This window comes from Synchiropus splendidus, chromosome 9 (assembly GCF_027744825.2).
Source record: "Synchiropus splendidus isolate RoL2022-P1 chromosome 9, RoL_Sspl_1.0, whole genome shotgun sequence".
Classification (NCBI taxonomy): domain Eukaryota; kingdom Metazoa; phylum Chordata; class Actinopteri; order Syngnathiformes; family Callionymidae; genus Synchiropus; species Synchiropus splendidus.
Window position 1 is genome coordinate 4,317,014 of NC_071342.1, and position 16,427 is coordinate 4,333,440.

Below are 16,427 nucleotides of genomic sequence, written 5' to 3' on the forward strand. Positions count from 1 at the left end.
CTTTTACTCACGGGCAAAACAGGGGTTTTACCAATAGCGAAGCCCGGTCAGAGGGCTTCACTATTTTAAATCCTCCCTGCAGGGAATATAAATAATCTTTCAGGGCAAAGGTGACGCTGTATAAGGGATAAACCAATAGCAAAGTCCATTAGAGGGGTTATCATGTATTCCGAGAACTGCAGTTCTCCTATGCATGTTGAGCTGCATTAGTCATGATAAAATGAGGTTAAGTACGAGAACAGGGACAAGAGAACAACAATTTAAAGAAAGAGCTTGCCAAATGCCATGATTGTCACTAACAACTACCAAGAGAAAACAATTGAATATATCAAGAAAGCTGCAGTTGAGACCGAGGATACACTCGCACAAGGAAGCCAATGCAAGAGAGAGTTAAGAACTAGTGATGGGAAAAACAGTTCATTTTAGTGACTCAGTTCATTAACTCTCGTTGAGTAAAAAGAACTTCTTTTTTTTAGTCATACAGCTCTTTGTTTCACCACCTAGTGGTGACATGCAATACTGCAACTGAATTGGTATTGCAGTTAGATTTAAACAATTAACTCCATTTTTCCTGTTTGCAGACACGCTGTATGCAATTGACTGCTTGAATGAAGAAGTGGTTGGACACCATTGCATGGTATAAATGTCCTGATGCCTTCATTAGTTAGATTTATGCAGAACAACAATATTAATCATGAGGCACAGTCTAAACCATCTTGAAGAGTTTGTCTGGTGTTTGACACCATATGAACAAGTAAAATGTCAGCAAAATATCACCACTGAGGGAAGAATGAATGCACTCTAATCAGGGTAATGTTAGAAGATAAATAAAATAACAGAGGAACATTTTAAAAACTGGGGTTTTTTTTTCAAAATATAAGAATAACGTAAAACAAATGACTCTCTCCAGCACATGGAACAGGTTCCTTGACACCCCACAGGAACAGGGTCTGAGAGACAAGAATGTTAGTGGTCACACACACACTGCACCAGCAACATGGTTTTAGTATACAAAAAGTACCTGCAATGGGATCATACACCCTGTAGTGCCCACATGTATTTTTGTCTGAGGTCTGGCGGGACGATAGGGTTGAAAGGGGGAAGAGAGCACCCCGGTGCTGAAAGGTAAGTAGTTTAAAGTTTTGAATGAACGTCAACTACTGAGGTCATTTTGATGAGAGGAAAACAAAGCCCTCAAACTTAAACTGCACCTGTAAAGAGTCTGGTCGACTCTCTGATGTCAGAAATGAGCAGGCGATTTGGCAGAGTGGAGTCCATCGACAAGCTTGCTGATGCAACTCTCCTGGATCCCAGAGCAAGCTTTTGTCAACCAGCAGAAGGCAGGGGAGACGGCAAAGAGGGTGATAGCAGCTGCAGCAGCGATGACTCCCACTGAAAGTCATGCAGAGACAGAGGTGGCATCAGGTGCTGCAGTCGGCACAAGTGCAATGTTTTGGAAGGACTTTGATGGGAGAATGAGAATGTAGGAGGCCTGGAACAGCATCAACTACATCAGACCTCATAATGGAGATGATACTTGGCAGAGGAACACCTACCTTGCACGTTGGACCCACTGTCATGGTCAAAGAGATGCTCCCCAGTTTATGAACGGCTTGCTGTGGTGATGAAGGCCAGGTTGTGCATCGTGGCCACATCTGTAACATCAGAGAGAATCTTTTCCATGACTGGGCAGATCATCTCTGACCGGAGGAACAGGCTCAGTCCATCAAGGGTACGCCAACTTCTTTTTGTAAACGCCAACCTGCCTTAAAGACGGATTTGTAAGTTCACAGTTCAAGTTTATGACCCAATAAAACGGTTTCGCATTCACAACTATATGCTCTACAAGCCATAGAAGCCATAGAAATACAATCGTGTATAATCATACTGTGATAAGTGTCAGAAACAATCGTATCAATCTGCATATCTATGTAGATAGATACAATTGTTACTCCATATATATACACATACATACATATATATATATGTAACGCAGCTGCTTTAATGATGTTTATAATAAAGATGGAGGACGGAGTGAATTAAGTGCGACACTAGTAGATCTGAGCGAAGAATGAATCGCTCCCTGTTCCGTTCAATACTGTTTCCCGTTCAAAGAGCTAATCGTTCTGGAAGGACAAGGTGTGATACAAAGAGGAATGTGTTATCAGAGTATTATGCGGAGACAGAACACGCCCACTGGAACACAACTGAAGCAATATGAACAGAGATGAGGATTAGTGACTGAGAGTAATACATCAGAAACCAATTGAAGTCAGAGAAAAATGGACAGAGAAGAACAAGTGTTCTTACAGTATCTGAAATGCTTCACTAAAGTTCACTTACTGTGAGGGCTCAGAGGTGGGCGGAGAACAAGGAGCAGGAAGTAAAAGCAAAGTAAAAAAAAATGCTCAATTTAATCAAACAAGGCTAAACCAACACAAATGGGATGTGACAAAGGGGAACAAAACTCAGAGCACTAGGTTTACAGAAAAAGTTACTAAAAGGAAGTCAACCAACAGACAAAAGAACAACGGAATGGGAGCAAGTGAGGACAATATTGGGTGTATTAGCCACACCCAATATTTACCAGGGATACAAATGAACTCAACTTTTAAGCTCTTGACGCTGCGAGATAATTAGCTCCAGCCATGTGCCATTAACCAGCAAGGAGGGAAACACAAAACGGAAGTTACAGAGCCCAAAATAAAAGTGAATCACGACATGAACAGAAGAAAAACAAATTGAGGAAATTGACTTCAAGAGAGTAACAGTTTCTCTGTCCCTTCTCATGTTGGCTGGTTTACCCATTCCAATTGTGGACTGCTTCCTAGGAACCACCATCACTGTGGACTTCAAATGGGAGCCAACCATATGGTCCCTCATCAGGAAGGCCCAGCACAGAATGTTCTTCTTGCGGCAGCTACGAAAACTACGACTGCCGACAAAGTTGTTCATGGAGTTCTACACGGCCATCATCCAGTCCATCCTCACCTCCTCTATCATGGTCTGGTACAACAATGCCACCTACAGGGTCAAGAGCAGACTGCAGCGCATCATGCATTCTGCTGAGAAGGTGATCGGTTGCAGCCTGCCACCTCTTCATGACCCGTATGTCTCCAGGAACCAGAGACGTGCAGGTCGGATCAGAGCCGACCCTTCTCACCCTGGTTATGGGTTTGTTCCTCTTCCCTCTGGCAGGAGGCTACGGTCGATCCAGACCAGCTTCTTCCTCCTGGCCGTCAGACTGTTGAACTTGTGATCAACCTTTATTATTTTATTTTATTGACAGCACTTCATTCCGGAGCACTTTCCTAGTTGGCGGGATCCCCACTGACAATGGGAATAAATGTAATTCTGATTCTAATTAATCTGATTTCCGCCTGTAAAAACCCATATATAAGCCACGCTGTTGTATAAGCCGCAGGGCTCAGACCGCGAGAAAAAAAAGTAGTGGCATGTTGTCTGGAAATTACGGTACAACACCTCCACTTTTTCAGGATCTGTCCCTGGTGAAGGTGAACTGGCAAGAAGCCCCAGGGCAGATCCAGTGCAGAGACTGTATCTCACCTAGGAAAGCCCCTATATTCTCCTAGAACCGGAGGTCTCTGAGGAAAGTTAAGCTTACCTTTAGTGCCATCCCTGCAATTGAAACCAATATTAGCATAGCCGAGTGTCACTAACTACAATCTCAAATTAAACAGGAATTACTACATTTTTGATAAAGCACATCTCTTCTATGGCCCAGGTTCCATTGGTGTACCTACCAGGATTTTTTCAATCAGTGAAGTGTATACATAAATCATACTTGTTTATTATAGTCAAGTATTGGGTGGAATGTTCCACATTGTGAGAAACGTGACATGCATTCCTCTTCATCTGTGGTTGCCACAACAAGTCAGCCTGCTCCATCTTGATGGGGCCCTATTTCCCGATATTTATGAATTTTCCAGTTAGATATGAATACATCTTTCATTACCACCATTCCCCCTTTAGCCCAAGTACTTGTAGCCCAAAACCACTATACCAGAGTCAAATACTTCCTTTTTCTTTGCTTCATCATGCAGTTGCTTCATTTCTAAATTGTATCCCATTCAATTTATATGCTCCAAAGACACCAACATCACCTGAATGGTCACTGCTGCGGCTCACAACATGAAGAGCAATTGCTACCAATGTTTACAGCAAGTCTGAGGGCTGGGTAGCATCAGTCATCAGAGCCTTTAGGCCTGTCAAGTGGATAGAGTGGCCAAAGAGGTAAAGAACACCTTCATCACTCTACTCAGGAAGAGGCAAGCACCTTACTATCCTGGGAAGACTTCTGCGAAATGCATTTAAAGTGAGCTAGGAGGTGTGTCTGGCCACTTGTCACCATGTTTGAGGACTTGCTGTTTGGCCTGGAGAAGGTGATTGCTGCGAGGTAGGAGGCAGCCCAGAAGCCATTGTCCACCCTGACTGAGCATGCCCATCATCTGTCCACTTCAGTTCCAAGATCCAAGTTTGGCAGAGGGTGCTACCAGTTGAACCAACCACTTACTGAGCTCTCAAAGTGAAGACACTTTCATGAAGCCTCTTTACTGCTGTCAACCGTGCTTTTGCGCATGACACCATATTGTTTCAGGCGTCCGATGGCCACATCTGAGAACCGAGGATCAACGCAGATTTTACTGCTCAAGGAGGTCATCTCGCTAGTGCCAACCTCAGTGCTGTAAAGCTCATCTTACTCCCAGTACTTCCTGGTGATTAAGAAGACAGAAGGTCCACCCAGGGCATCGGTTATCTGCACTCTTTCTGCATGCAGTGCGTTCTGCAGAGAGAATGGATGACTTCAATACACTCAACAGACGCATACTTCCATGGCCAAATCAGGAGACATCAGAAGTTCCTCAGGTGTTTCAGTATGCCTGCCTAACATTTGGTTTCTCATTGGTGCCCAGGACCTTCAATAGCGTGGTGGAAGCTGCATCTGGCAGGCCTGAGGAAGTCCCTGAGTTGCTTGTCCTATGCAGTCAGCTGGTGAGCAGGAGACCCACTTCATAAAGCAGGGAAAAATATGAAACATTTTTTGACAAGAACAAATGCTTTTTAAAAAAAGGGAGGGGAGACAAAAACAATGACAGGAGTTATTTCCTGTGCCTCAATTCTCAATCCCAGCATTAAAGAAAAATGATTCTCTTCACAAAAGTGCAATCTCATATTAACAGAGTGCTGCATATTTCAAGATGAAACCCTGTCAATGGAACAATGCAACGACTTTACTGGTCAAGACAAAGAGTCATTGTCTTTCAAATATTCAACATGTCTTCACCTCATTAACTTCACTGTTTGAAGCCACCTTCCCTCCCCTTCTTACAAACAACCACAGGAGCTGCTCTAGCTCATGTGCCTCTGTCTCCAGAAATGTTCAGGTCGGGCTAAAGTTTACCAGAGACCAGCAGGGAGCTTGGCTATTGTTTCTGTAGAGAAGAGGAGGAGTGGTTGAGGGCGCTTTCACACTGCGGGTTCTGATGGATGGTGGGAAACTCAGCAGGACTTTCAATGTGGATTAACTCTGGAGAAACTTCCAGAGATGGACCTAAAAAGTTCAGCTCTTTCGAAACAGTTGTGGATCAACTCAGATGCCACGAGTGTAAAAGAAGGCAGGAGGTCTTTTAAAATGCTGAGACTCAAAGTTCAGGTCTCACTGGCGCGTATTCAAACGTGAGCACCATGTTACTTTGAGATTGGATTGTCATGAACAGACAAGATTCACAATGGTTCAGCATATGATTTAGAATGGTGACAGATTTGTGTGCTTTTCCTTTCACAGAGAAAACATTTAAATAACTTTTTTTCAAAAGCCGTCTAAGTGACAACACAAAACTTTTGCAAACTTTTGCTCTCTCTCACAAGGTATATAACATCTGCACGGAGAGCACTGTCTTACCAAGACATATACATTTCTGTTTGCTCAGAAATAGAAGGAGCACTGGCTTTGCGCTAAAGCTTGCATGGAACTAACATTCCTCCAGACTGAATGCTGTAAGTGTGTTGGCTCTCTGGCCCACACATGCATTTCCAATGCTGGTGTTCAAACTTTCAGTGGCATCAATATTTCTGTTGAATGCTCTCTCAACATGCTGCAAAGCAGTTGTGAGGGTGTTCTTGGCCCCTCCACTGAAAACTCATCTCGCATCTTGGGTCAAGGTCACATCTCCGAGGCACTGTACTCATTTGTTTCCAAAGCAGCGTGACGACTAGACATTCTCATGCTGTGATGTTTGTGCAAGTCCACGATTCTCATCCTGATATCTGGCTTTTTTTTAAAAACTTTCCATGATGTCACGCAAAGAAGCAGCATGTTTCAGGTGTGATTTACTGCACATGGTGTGCCTCACATGAACTATTTAAGTGTCAATAAACCTTTTTGAAGCTTCAGAAACAATGGCAACAATCGTAGTTTGAGCTTGAGTCTTGAGATTTACTCTGTCTTACTTTGCCCCATGAGATTTGCACAATTTTACTTGATGGTCACATCAATACAGTATCATTTAAAGGTATCACTGTCATCTATGTATAATAAGGCAGATGACACTGTGTTGTCAACTTCATTCATGTTGTGGGGTAGGTTAAAATAAAAAAAATGGTAGCTTGTGGGCTGATTCACAACCTTAACTTTTCTCCTTTACATTCTTTGTATTTAATTCAGGAAAGGTTTCAAATTGCAGGTGTATACTGTCCTTAAAGGTTTTAGCATTTCTGGAGCTGGAGCTGTGATGGTCAAAGTAATGCAATTGCTCACTAGGGATTCAGAATTCTGACTGGCTTGCGCAGGCTTCAGCTTCTCCTCACACTGCCACCTACAGTTTTGGAATGAGCAAGCAGCAGACATGAACGGGTCAGTGTGAAAGCAATGTGTTCTGTAAACAGATACGTGTGCACAGAATTATTTTTGAAAACACAGAGGGCCAAACATCCGTTTCTAAAAATAGCCACCTTTGTGTAACCAGGGCTGAGATTATATACAGACAGTAACCTGACTAAGGCAACAGCTCAATTGAGCCATCGAGTCTGATTGAGTCATGTTCTCGAGGGTTACATGCAGTAGAGAGAAATCTGACTATTTAGTAATGTCACCTCTGTGATGAGGGCTGGCACCAGGAGCTCTTCAGTCCTTCCAGTTCCACTGTCAGTAGAGGAGGAAGGAGCCATTTCAGACCGTTGCTGCGATGTTGCTGACCGATCAACTAGTTTAATAAAAGAATTAGAATCATCGCTTCAGAACGTCCGTTCATCACAAGCGAATATGAGCGAGTCGGGTTTTAGAAAGACCGGGCCCGTGCACTGTTCATATTGGGCACATGCTTGAGTGGACTTACACTACACAACACAAGTAAATATGGGTGAGCAGTGATGGCTAAATCAGACATAAATTAAGCGTTTTGACACTGATTTGATGACCTACTGTATACAATAATATCATTATATCAAGTCTTTGCATTCATATAGTAGTATTCCATATCTTCAAATCATGTGATCATGTATTATAATGTGAAAAACGTGAAAACGATGTGAATGAAGATGTTTGTGGACTTTTTGTTTTTAAAATTTTTTTCCGGTGTTTTGAAAGTTTCTAAATTAAGTCTCTTGAAAAAAATAATGTTAATCGTGAATTAAGAGTTACCTTGAAATTAATTTGAAGTACAATGGAACAACACAAGTCGAAAATGTGTGTCATACATCATCAATTAACCACAACTTAATCCTGTTCAGGAACCCACAACCTAGGTCACCGTGTGGCCCATAAATCTGTGACAAACTGGGTAAAGATTGAAATAAAAGGATATCAAAAAGTTTCCCCTGGAGGTGCCCCATAATCCGCAAAGACATTCACAAGGAACAGTGAGATTCGATTTTTTCAGCAGTTGGATCCTGTTGACAGATGCGCTTCCTTATAAACACAGTTCGCCGCGTTTTTGCAGAGCTGACACAGTCATATGGTCGTCTTAAAGCTATACAAGCACTGACACGGGGGATTGCTATGGGAGCTCAGAGTGTGCACTGGTGCATCAGTGTTCCGGGATAATTGATGTGAGTCTGACCACTTGTTTCATGTCTTCAACTATCTAACTGATTAGCACTTGGGTTTGCATTGTCCCGTAGTGCAAAAGTTGTTTTTCAACCTTTTCCAGCACACTTTGTTCAATTTAAAAAATCCAGAGGGGCACCTCCAATGGTACCTCAATCAAAGAGCAATTGTGTTGAGTTGAAAGTCCTGTAGAAAATCCCTTTTAATTTGGGAAAAATTGCAGCTGCTGATACTCGGTTGTCTCAGTGAAAAATGAAACACTGGCATCGACATCACGTCTCTGTTCTGGACATTCTGCAGCAGGTCTCAAGCTTCATAACCACCCACATTAGTTTTTACAGCGTGTCTTGCAGTTCTGGACAGATATTTTGTTGTTGAGTGGATCTAGGGTGACCAAAAGCGTAACCGGAGTACCTGTGAATCCCAGGAACCGCTCAGGACCAGGAGAGATTGTGTGACTGCAAGTTCATTCCTCCTGTGTTGCTTTTCATTTGATTTCAAGCAATTTAATTGGTTGTATTTTAGCATCCCTATGGACAACAATTTTCTGTTGGTTGTTTGAGTGAGAGTGTGTGCTTGGCGTTGGTTCGGCCGGATCATCAGTGTGTGTAATTTTATGTTTATTAATACAACTGTATTCATGGTTAAGGCTGTTTCCTTTATTTAGCCCATGCTGACGTTTCTTCTGACGGTTTATAGCAGCGGTCACCAAACTGTACCAGAAAGGGCTGCAGTGGCGTGTTTTTGTTCCCACCAAACAAGCTCACACAGTTTAACCAATCAAGTGTCATCTGAAACTAGCAGCAGTCAGACACGTGTTGACGGAAGTAGATCCACAGTCAGTCACTGTTGGAGTTTGATTAACCAACAACCTTTTCAAGGGGGAGCTTGTGGGAGGGTCGGTTCCCCCCAACTTGGCTCCGTCTCTGTTGGACCTGTGCGGTCCTCTTTCTCCTTCAATGGACAGAACATTCCACGTGGGTTATGCGCTTCAGTTTTGTCTGCATCCTCCCAGGTTTGACAGGTTGCACAATGCAGTAGCCCACTGTCATCAGGAACAGTGCTTAGCTTCTGCTGGAAGTGTGCAGGGTGGGGTTTTACTTGATGTATATCTTCGTCCAGAAGAGATGAGGAAGGTTGAAACCCATCCAGGATCTTTGGAGGTTAACACTCATGTTGCATCACCATCATTCACAATGTTGGTGGTCAGGCAGCTTCTCGACATCAGTGGACCTGACACTTGCATATTTTAATGTGCCCATCCTCCTGCGTCACAGATGTTATCTGAGATTCGCGGTAGGGGGTGATAACTTTCAATTCAACCGACTACTGTTGGCCCCGAGGACCTTCTGAGGTCTGAGGATTCTGACCTACCTGGACGACTGGCTCATTCTGGTGACGTCCTGGGAGGAGGCGCTCGAGCATATGGCAAAGGTGCTAAATCACATCAGAAGTCTGGGTTTCACAGTTAATCTCTCAAAGAGTGCGCTGCCACGGCTTCCGCACAATACCTGGGGATCCTCCTCGAGTCTCGCCTGATGACAACACGGCTCTCAGATGAGGAACAGGTGGTTGAGTCTGTCGGCTCAAGCTCGCCTGAGCATGGCGTTCTGGGAATCACGTCTTGTGGCAGGGGTGCCAATGGGCTGGGACAGTGTGGGACGGGAATGGTCAGTTCCGACACCTCATATCAAACTGTTGGAGTTGATGGTGGTGGAGAAGGTTCTGCTTCAAGGTTCTACTGCACTGCTGTTGATAGGACATCACGTGATGGTAAGTTCAGACAACTTTACAACAGTGGCTGTGAGGGCCCTCTCTGCACAACGGTGGCGGCTCAACAACGATGCCACCACTCACTCAGTTTCAGACAGAATTTAATAAACAAATAATTATATACATACAAGGGGCACATACACATATTTTGATGCCATCTCCCACGTGTGCTAAGCCTGGGCGTGGACAGGATGTCCAGAGGAGGCACTCTTGCGGACCAGTGGGGACTCACGCTGTTGGTCTCTGACTCGGTCTGGCAGAAGTTGGGGACAAAGCACCACTGTGGTTCTCACTGAGGGCCGTGGACAAGCCCACGCTCGAGGTGAATGCGATCATCAAGGGGTTCTGCTTGGTGCCAGGTGGATCAGGCCCTTCTGTTTGGAGTTTGGACCCTTCATACCAACCCTTCTCTGAGGCCGAAGGTGATCACATCTGAATACCGGTCGCAGGTGGCCATCTTGAGGTCTTTCATCCTTCTCATCAGAATGAGCAAGTGGAAAGAATGCACCAGGTGTGTGCAGTTTGTGCTTTGTCATGTTATGTCAACAGAATTGGGGGGTATCAGACTGATGGACAGACTGTTCATCTGCCACTCTCAGAGGGAGACCAGTTTCTTCTCAACGGCTGGCACATTGGGTGTAGGTAGTGGGCGGTGCGCCAACCAGTGGAAGTCTCAGGCCGAAGCCAGTCTCCCCTTAATCAATAGCGAAGGCAGTTAGAGGGCTACGCACATTAGGGATGGACAATAACCTATTGTGCACAAATTCCGCAATGACAATTCTGCATATCATGATAAATTCGATAAACATTGGACTTGCATACATGAATAAGATGAGACCATGACGGTACGCCACGCTGTCCGGCTCTGCTGCATTTAAACTAATTTTTAATACAGGAAACCTATGATGGTGACACTGGTCGACTCGGAGTCTCTGAATCAGGCAGTGTTTGTTTTATTAGAGTGATCCAAATGTAATAGCCTTAAACAGACGGTGTATAAAGCAAAGGATATGAGGACTCAACAACGATGCCACCACTCACTCAGTTTCAGACATGAATGAGAATGAGGCATCGTGGCAGAGCACTCCCCTTTGTAACACCACCAGACAAAACCAATCAAAACTCGATACGTTTTTATTCCATCACACTAATAAGTTTCCTGACACAGTCGTCTACCTTGGTTCATATCAACACATGTAGATCTCCCGCTGCGCTGGCGCCTCAGTGAAACACCGTGGTGAAAATAGTTGATATTGGACGGACATCCCCTCCTGTGTTGGCGCCGGTGTCCTCTTCCACGTACCCAATTAGAGTTCACACACTCTCACAGGCAGCATCGTTGGTACTATAGGCAAACTGCATTGAGTCCAGGAAGGGAGCAGTGATGGATTTCAGGTGGGATAGAACCAGGCGCTCAAAGGACTTCATGACCACAGACAGTGCCTATGGTCTGTAGTCATTTATTCCTGTGATCATAGGTTTCTTTGGAACATGAATCATAGCAGAGGATTGAAAGCAGGCTGGAACATGATAGGACTCCAAGAATGCATTGAAGATGTCCGTGAACATTGGAGCCAGTTCAGAAGCACAATGCCTCAGGATGGCAGGGGTAACTCTTGGTGGTATCTCGAGACAAAGCTCTTTCGGCTCAGAAGTCTGAGATGTGAACACAAGCGAGTCAGGTTTTGGCCGTTTTGGTCCCAGCTGGAGACCTGCACTTGGTCTTTGGAGACTCTCCACAGAGGGTGAGCTTCTCGCCTCAGGCGACTCAGCACCAGATGCTGGAAACTACATGTACAACGCGACTATACACAAACGTGATAAAAAGGTAGGGTCTGATCAGTGTCTGGGCAGACATCATTCAAAAACAACTTCTCTAACTCCCAGAACACTGAGGTGTGCAGCTGGGAGCTGCAGGAAGCGCAGTGGTCTGGGACTCACGATGTGTGTGGCTGTTTGACAACTCACATGTTTTTGCCTTTATTAAGATGATAAACACCTGATTTTTTATTGACAGACAGATTTTCTCAAATGAATCATGCTGCGCTCTAGAGTAACCGTTTCACTGCTGTGATGTGGCTGCAGCTCAGCTGTCTGCATGAGGAGAACTGCGAGTAGGAAAGACACAGCTTGATTTACTGAAGATCACCAGACTATTTATTGATCATTTCCGACGTCTGGATCTGTACTTCAATGATTAAAACCTTCTCGATCGTCAGTAATCTCACTCACTTTGTTCAAGGTGTTGTGAGAGCAGCGTGGATCAATCAAGACACTCCATATTATGCAGCTTGTTTTCACTATTCCCTTGTAAAATAAACATGACAACACTCTTTCATGTTTAGTTTTGGCTGTGAAACGCCACATTCTGTGACAGCCATGGCAGAGCACCGTCATCAGTTCAGTTCTGAGGTGAGGACGACTCGTAGTACTAAGAATTGACAGAAATAAGGAGGTCAACCCGATGGTGGTAAATAGGTTGTGGCGCAGCTCATGACGACTTCCTTGAGACGTGCTTCGTCGTGGGACACAAACCAGCTATTTTGCGCGGCGAATCGAACTCAGGCCACCCGAGGTCAGGTCAGGTCAGAAATATCTGATCAGGAGAGGATGTTTTATTTAATTGTTTCTTTTTCACCCCGAAGCGAATGACACGTCATCATTTCCTGTTTCTGTTTGTATCAATGTGTACGCTCCAATTTAAAGTTTGAAGAGAAAAGTGCTTTTCTACAAAGTTAGTGAAGACAGAATTATAATGGCTCCACAGATTATTGATATTTTACGGGTGATTTCCATTGCATTCCTGATGTTTGATAATTAAATGTATGTTTTGCAGTTTTATAGTATGTACAGTAGATCACTGTGACTTGGTCATAAAAATGGCACCCCTGATCTGTCAGCCTTGTCCTGAACTTTGACTTCACTACATTCATGTCAGAAAGGGCTGACTCCCTGGGGTATGCAGAGCCAGACAAAGCAGGTCCTTTCAGAGCTACTCAGTGAATCTTCTTGTAGTTATCTGGTTCTACTAAGCTCCAGAAATGCTGAGATCACTGCTAACTACTGCTTACATTGATTTGACGGTTTGCAGTCTCAATCTCCATGTCTGGATCAATACAGAAACGTTCAGGCCCTGAAATCTCACTCATGTCCACATACATGAACGGGTTGGCTATAACAACACAATGGGCTTTTTGAAGTCAGAAAGTCTGCCTGCAAACTCCTGCCAAAGCAACCTTGACAGGAGGACACAATACTTGGAGGCACTTAAAACACTGACTGCATCCTAACATACTGTACTTCAGACACCACAGGAGAAGGGCTGACACTTTCTGTTCATCACTTGCTGAGTGCACAGTGACAGCTTTGCTCAGAATGATAGTGGTTTTCAGGTGTAAAGAATCCTAACTGTAACATCATGCTAGCTTAATGAGAGGAACAGCTGTTTGTGGAACTAAAGTTGCGATGCTGCCAGTACGCCCTGAGGAACGGACCTGGTGAGGACAGATTGGAGTGGATTCATTAATATGTGTGCCACAAACAAGGCTTCTGCTGTTGCATCTTCCATCTTCATCATGCATGTTCCATCTTCGTGGGTTTGATGTGTTGTCTTTAAAGTTCTGTTGATCGACCTTACATGCTTGCTCCACATACCATAAACATATGCAATAGACATTTTGTGGGGATTGGTGCTCAAACCAGAAAAAAAGGGCACCCATCACAAAAAGGCTGTTGTTGGGTCAGTCCATTTGGATTTGCAAACATTATATTTTGACATCATAAAACACGAGATGCAATCAAACCATTGACATATTGAAGAAAACTTTAGAGCAATTTTTCATGCAATGCAACACTGGCATATTGGTTACAGGACATCCCTGAGTAACCTAAGGTGGTCTTCGTCTCTTAAATTTGTATTTTACTGATTTCTCAGTGTGGTTTCTAACAGCCAAATGATACATAGGGTAATCCATAAAGATCAGAACAAAGCCTATCAATGCCCCAGCTGAAGGGGATTACACATTGTTTAGCTGTCTGATCGTGCAGGTCATGAGGAGGAGTGACAGGGGCTGCTGAGCTCTGTGGTGCAGGCAGGGGTATGATTGCCCCCAGAACCCAAACAGATTCTCTGTCAAATATCTATATATTACATTGAGTTGGTATTGATGAGATAGTAACTCTGTTTTAGCTAAATGAAGCACTGATGTTTGATTTGTTTGCGAACATTATTCCCAAAAACATTTTTTATGAAGAGGATGGAAGGTTGGCTGAGTTTTGCTGTTTTCTCAGCCTTTTTAAACTAGTACTCTGTTTTGTTTTGAGAGGAAGATAATGAAGATTCTAAATTACCCCAACAACATCAATCATCAATCAATACATTGCGCAATATAATCTTTTAAGTGTATAATCACTTCTTTGAAGACTGCAATAGTCATGAGACGTTTCACCTCAAACTTGCTCATAGTTTTATTGGTTCAGTATGTGTTAACACATAATATTGTCATGACATGACATAATAATGTTGTGTCATGTGACGATAGCTGTTTTAGCAACTTCAGTGCTCCAGTTGTAAACCTTCTGCTGTCTGGCCTCCACCTTTGGCTTCTGTTTCTTTCTTTAAACCATGGGTAGCTTCGTCACTTTTTCCATCTGTTCAGTCTAGATCCCAGGGCAGTGAACAGCATCTCTGCTCTCTTCAGCCATCATGGTGTCAGAGCCACGACAGTGGTGTTGCAGGAACAAAGACGGACTAATTCTGATGCTGGTTTGTTTTCTGAATGCAATATTGTGGGGCAGTAAGGCTGATTTATTTGTGTGGCATCAGTGGAACACAAAGGACACATGCTTTTCATAAAACATCAGTAGTGGGATAAGTAGATTAAAAAATGAGGGACAATTACCTGATAAAAGTTAAAACAACAACATAAATCAAGGATTTGAGAGAAACTATGTCCAATGGATCAGATACAGCAAAGTAGCTACCAAAGTACAAATAATTGTTGCTTCTATCAAACTGCAATGAGCCTCAGAAAGGTAGCATGCTGTTAAAGGAAAAATAGACAAGATAAGATAAAAAAAAATAGATGGGATAAAAAATATCCATTCTGTGTGCTGTGCAGCTTGAAACTTGTCATGTTTCTGATGTTGATGTTGGTTCTCAGTGTTAAACTTATGAACAACACTTGCTGTGGTGAGGTTAATAAATGAAATGGTGAAAATGCTGCAAGCCAATCTGCCACTGACTGCGAACAGCCATAGAACATATGAAACCTCAGGCGCTGTAGATTTCAGTGATGTCCCATCAATCTGTTACATCCATCACAGAGCCAACAGTCACAAACCTTCCAAGAAAATGTCATAGATATGACCTGGGATTTTAAGCCTCAAAGTATGATGTGTCAAAGTTGTTCTGCTGTTTGTATCAAAGGTGATGCATGTAGGGAAGTGAACAAATGTGATACATGGTATCTGCTTTTCATGGCATTGTCGGCAAACCTGTGTGTCAGATGATGACAGGTTGGAAGCCGTCCTTTCCTTTCATATCCGTAAGAACACTGTGCTTGCTAACAGCAGGCACTAAGACACTCTGAGGCCACAGTATTCAACTCAGTGAGCAGCCATCAAGCAGAGTGATCAGGAGGTCCAGAATTCCTGGAGTGGTCAAAATAATAAAAGAAAACACATTTCAGAGTAGAATTGAAGAATTCAGAGAAACTATCCTATTTTCTGTGGGTTTTCTTTGCATTGCTAGATTGATAGCATGAACAGTACTGTGCTGGTGAGGAAAAAAGCGAAATAATGTGAAGGAGAATAAATGTTGCTGAAGTTCGAGCGACAACAAACCCTGGGGAAATTACCTGATTATATTCATGATACAGTTCACTGGTTGAGTGGGACTATCAAAACAGGATTATACTGGAGACATTGTTTTTGTGGTGGAACCAACTTAATGCTCACTGTCTCCTCCCACCTTCACTCACTGTGTCTTCTTTTTAGTGTAACACCGTCCTCCCTTGGTCTTGAGATATGATATCAAGATATCAGATAAAAATATTTAAGAAACAATGCTTTACACTAAAGAATAATATGCATTAATTAACATGTGACTCATTTTACAGCCCAAAATGAAACAATTTTGTTCTGAACTGGCTTGGTAATGATAAACAAAAAGAAAATGCATTTTGATGACTAAACTAGCAGCAGATGAGACAATCATGTGTTGGTGCCAAATCTTTTGTTTTTTAAAAGTGTGTTGCTGTTCTTAAATCCTTGCGATTATTGTTTTCCCTTTTGTTGGCATACAGAAATTATTCTTCACTATAAAGGTACTTGTTTTTGGTTGCCATAAATTATATATATATATTATAGAATCTTACAGCTTTATTGACAACCCTCTAAAACTTGTGAGGACGGGCCAAAATGTTCTTCTCTTCATGTTTCTGTCTTGCATGCTTTAATTTTGTCAACCTGCTCCCAGGTGTGACTTATTTGGATAACTTTCTAAGAGTCAACTACAGCTGACTACAGTTGGTGTCAGTCACCAGCTGCTCCTTCTTTTGCTTACCCTCTGTAGAGGACCCAGTACCCA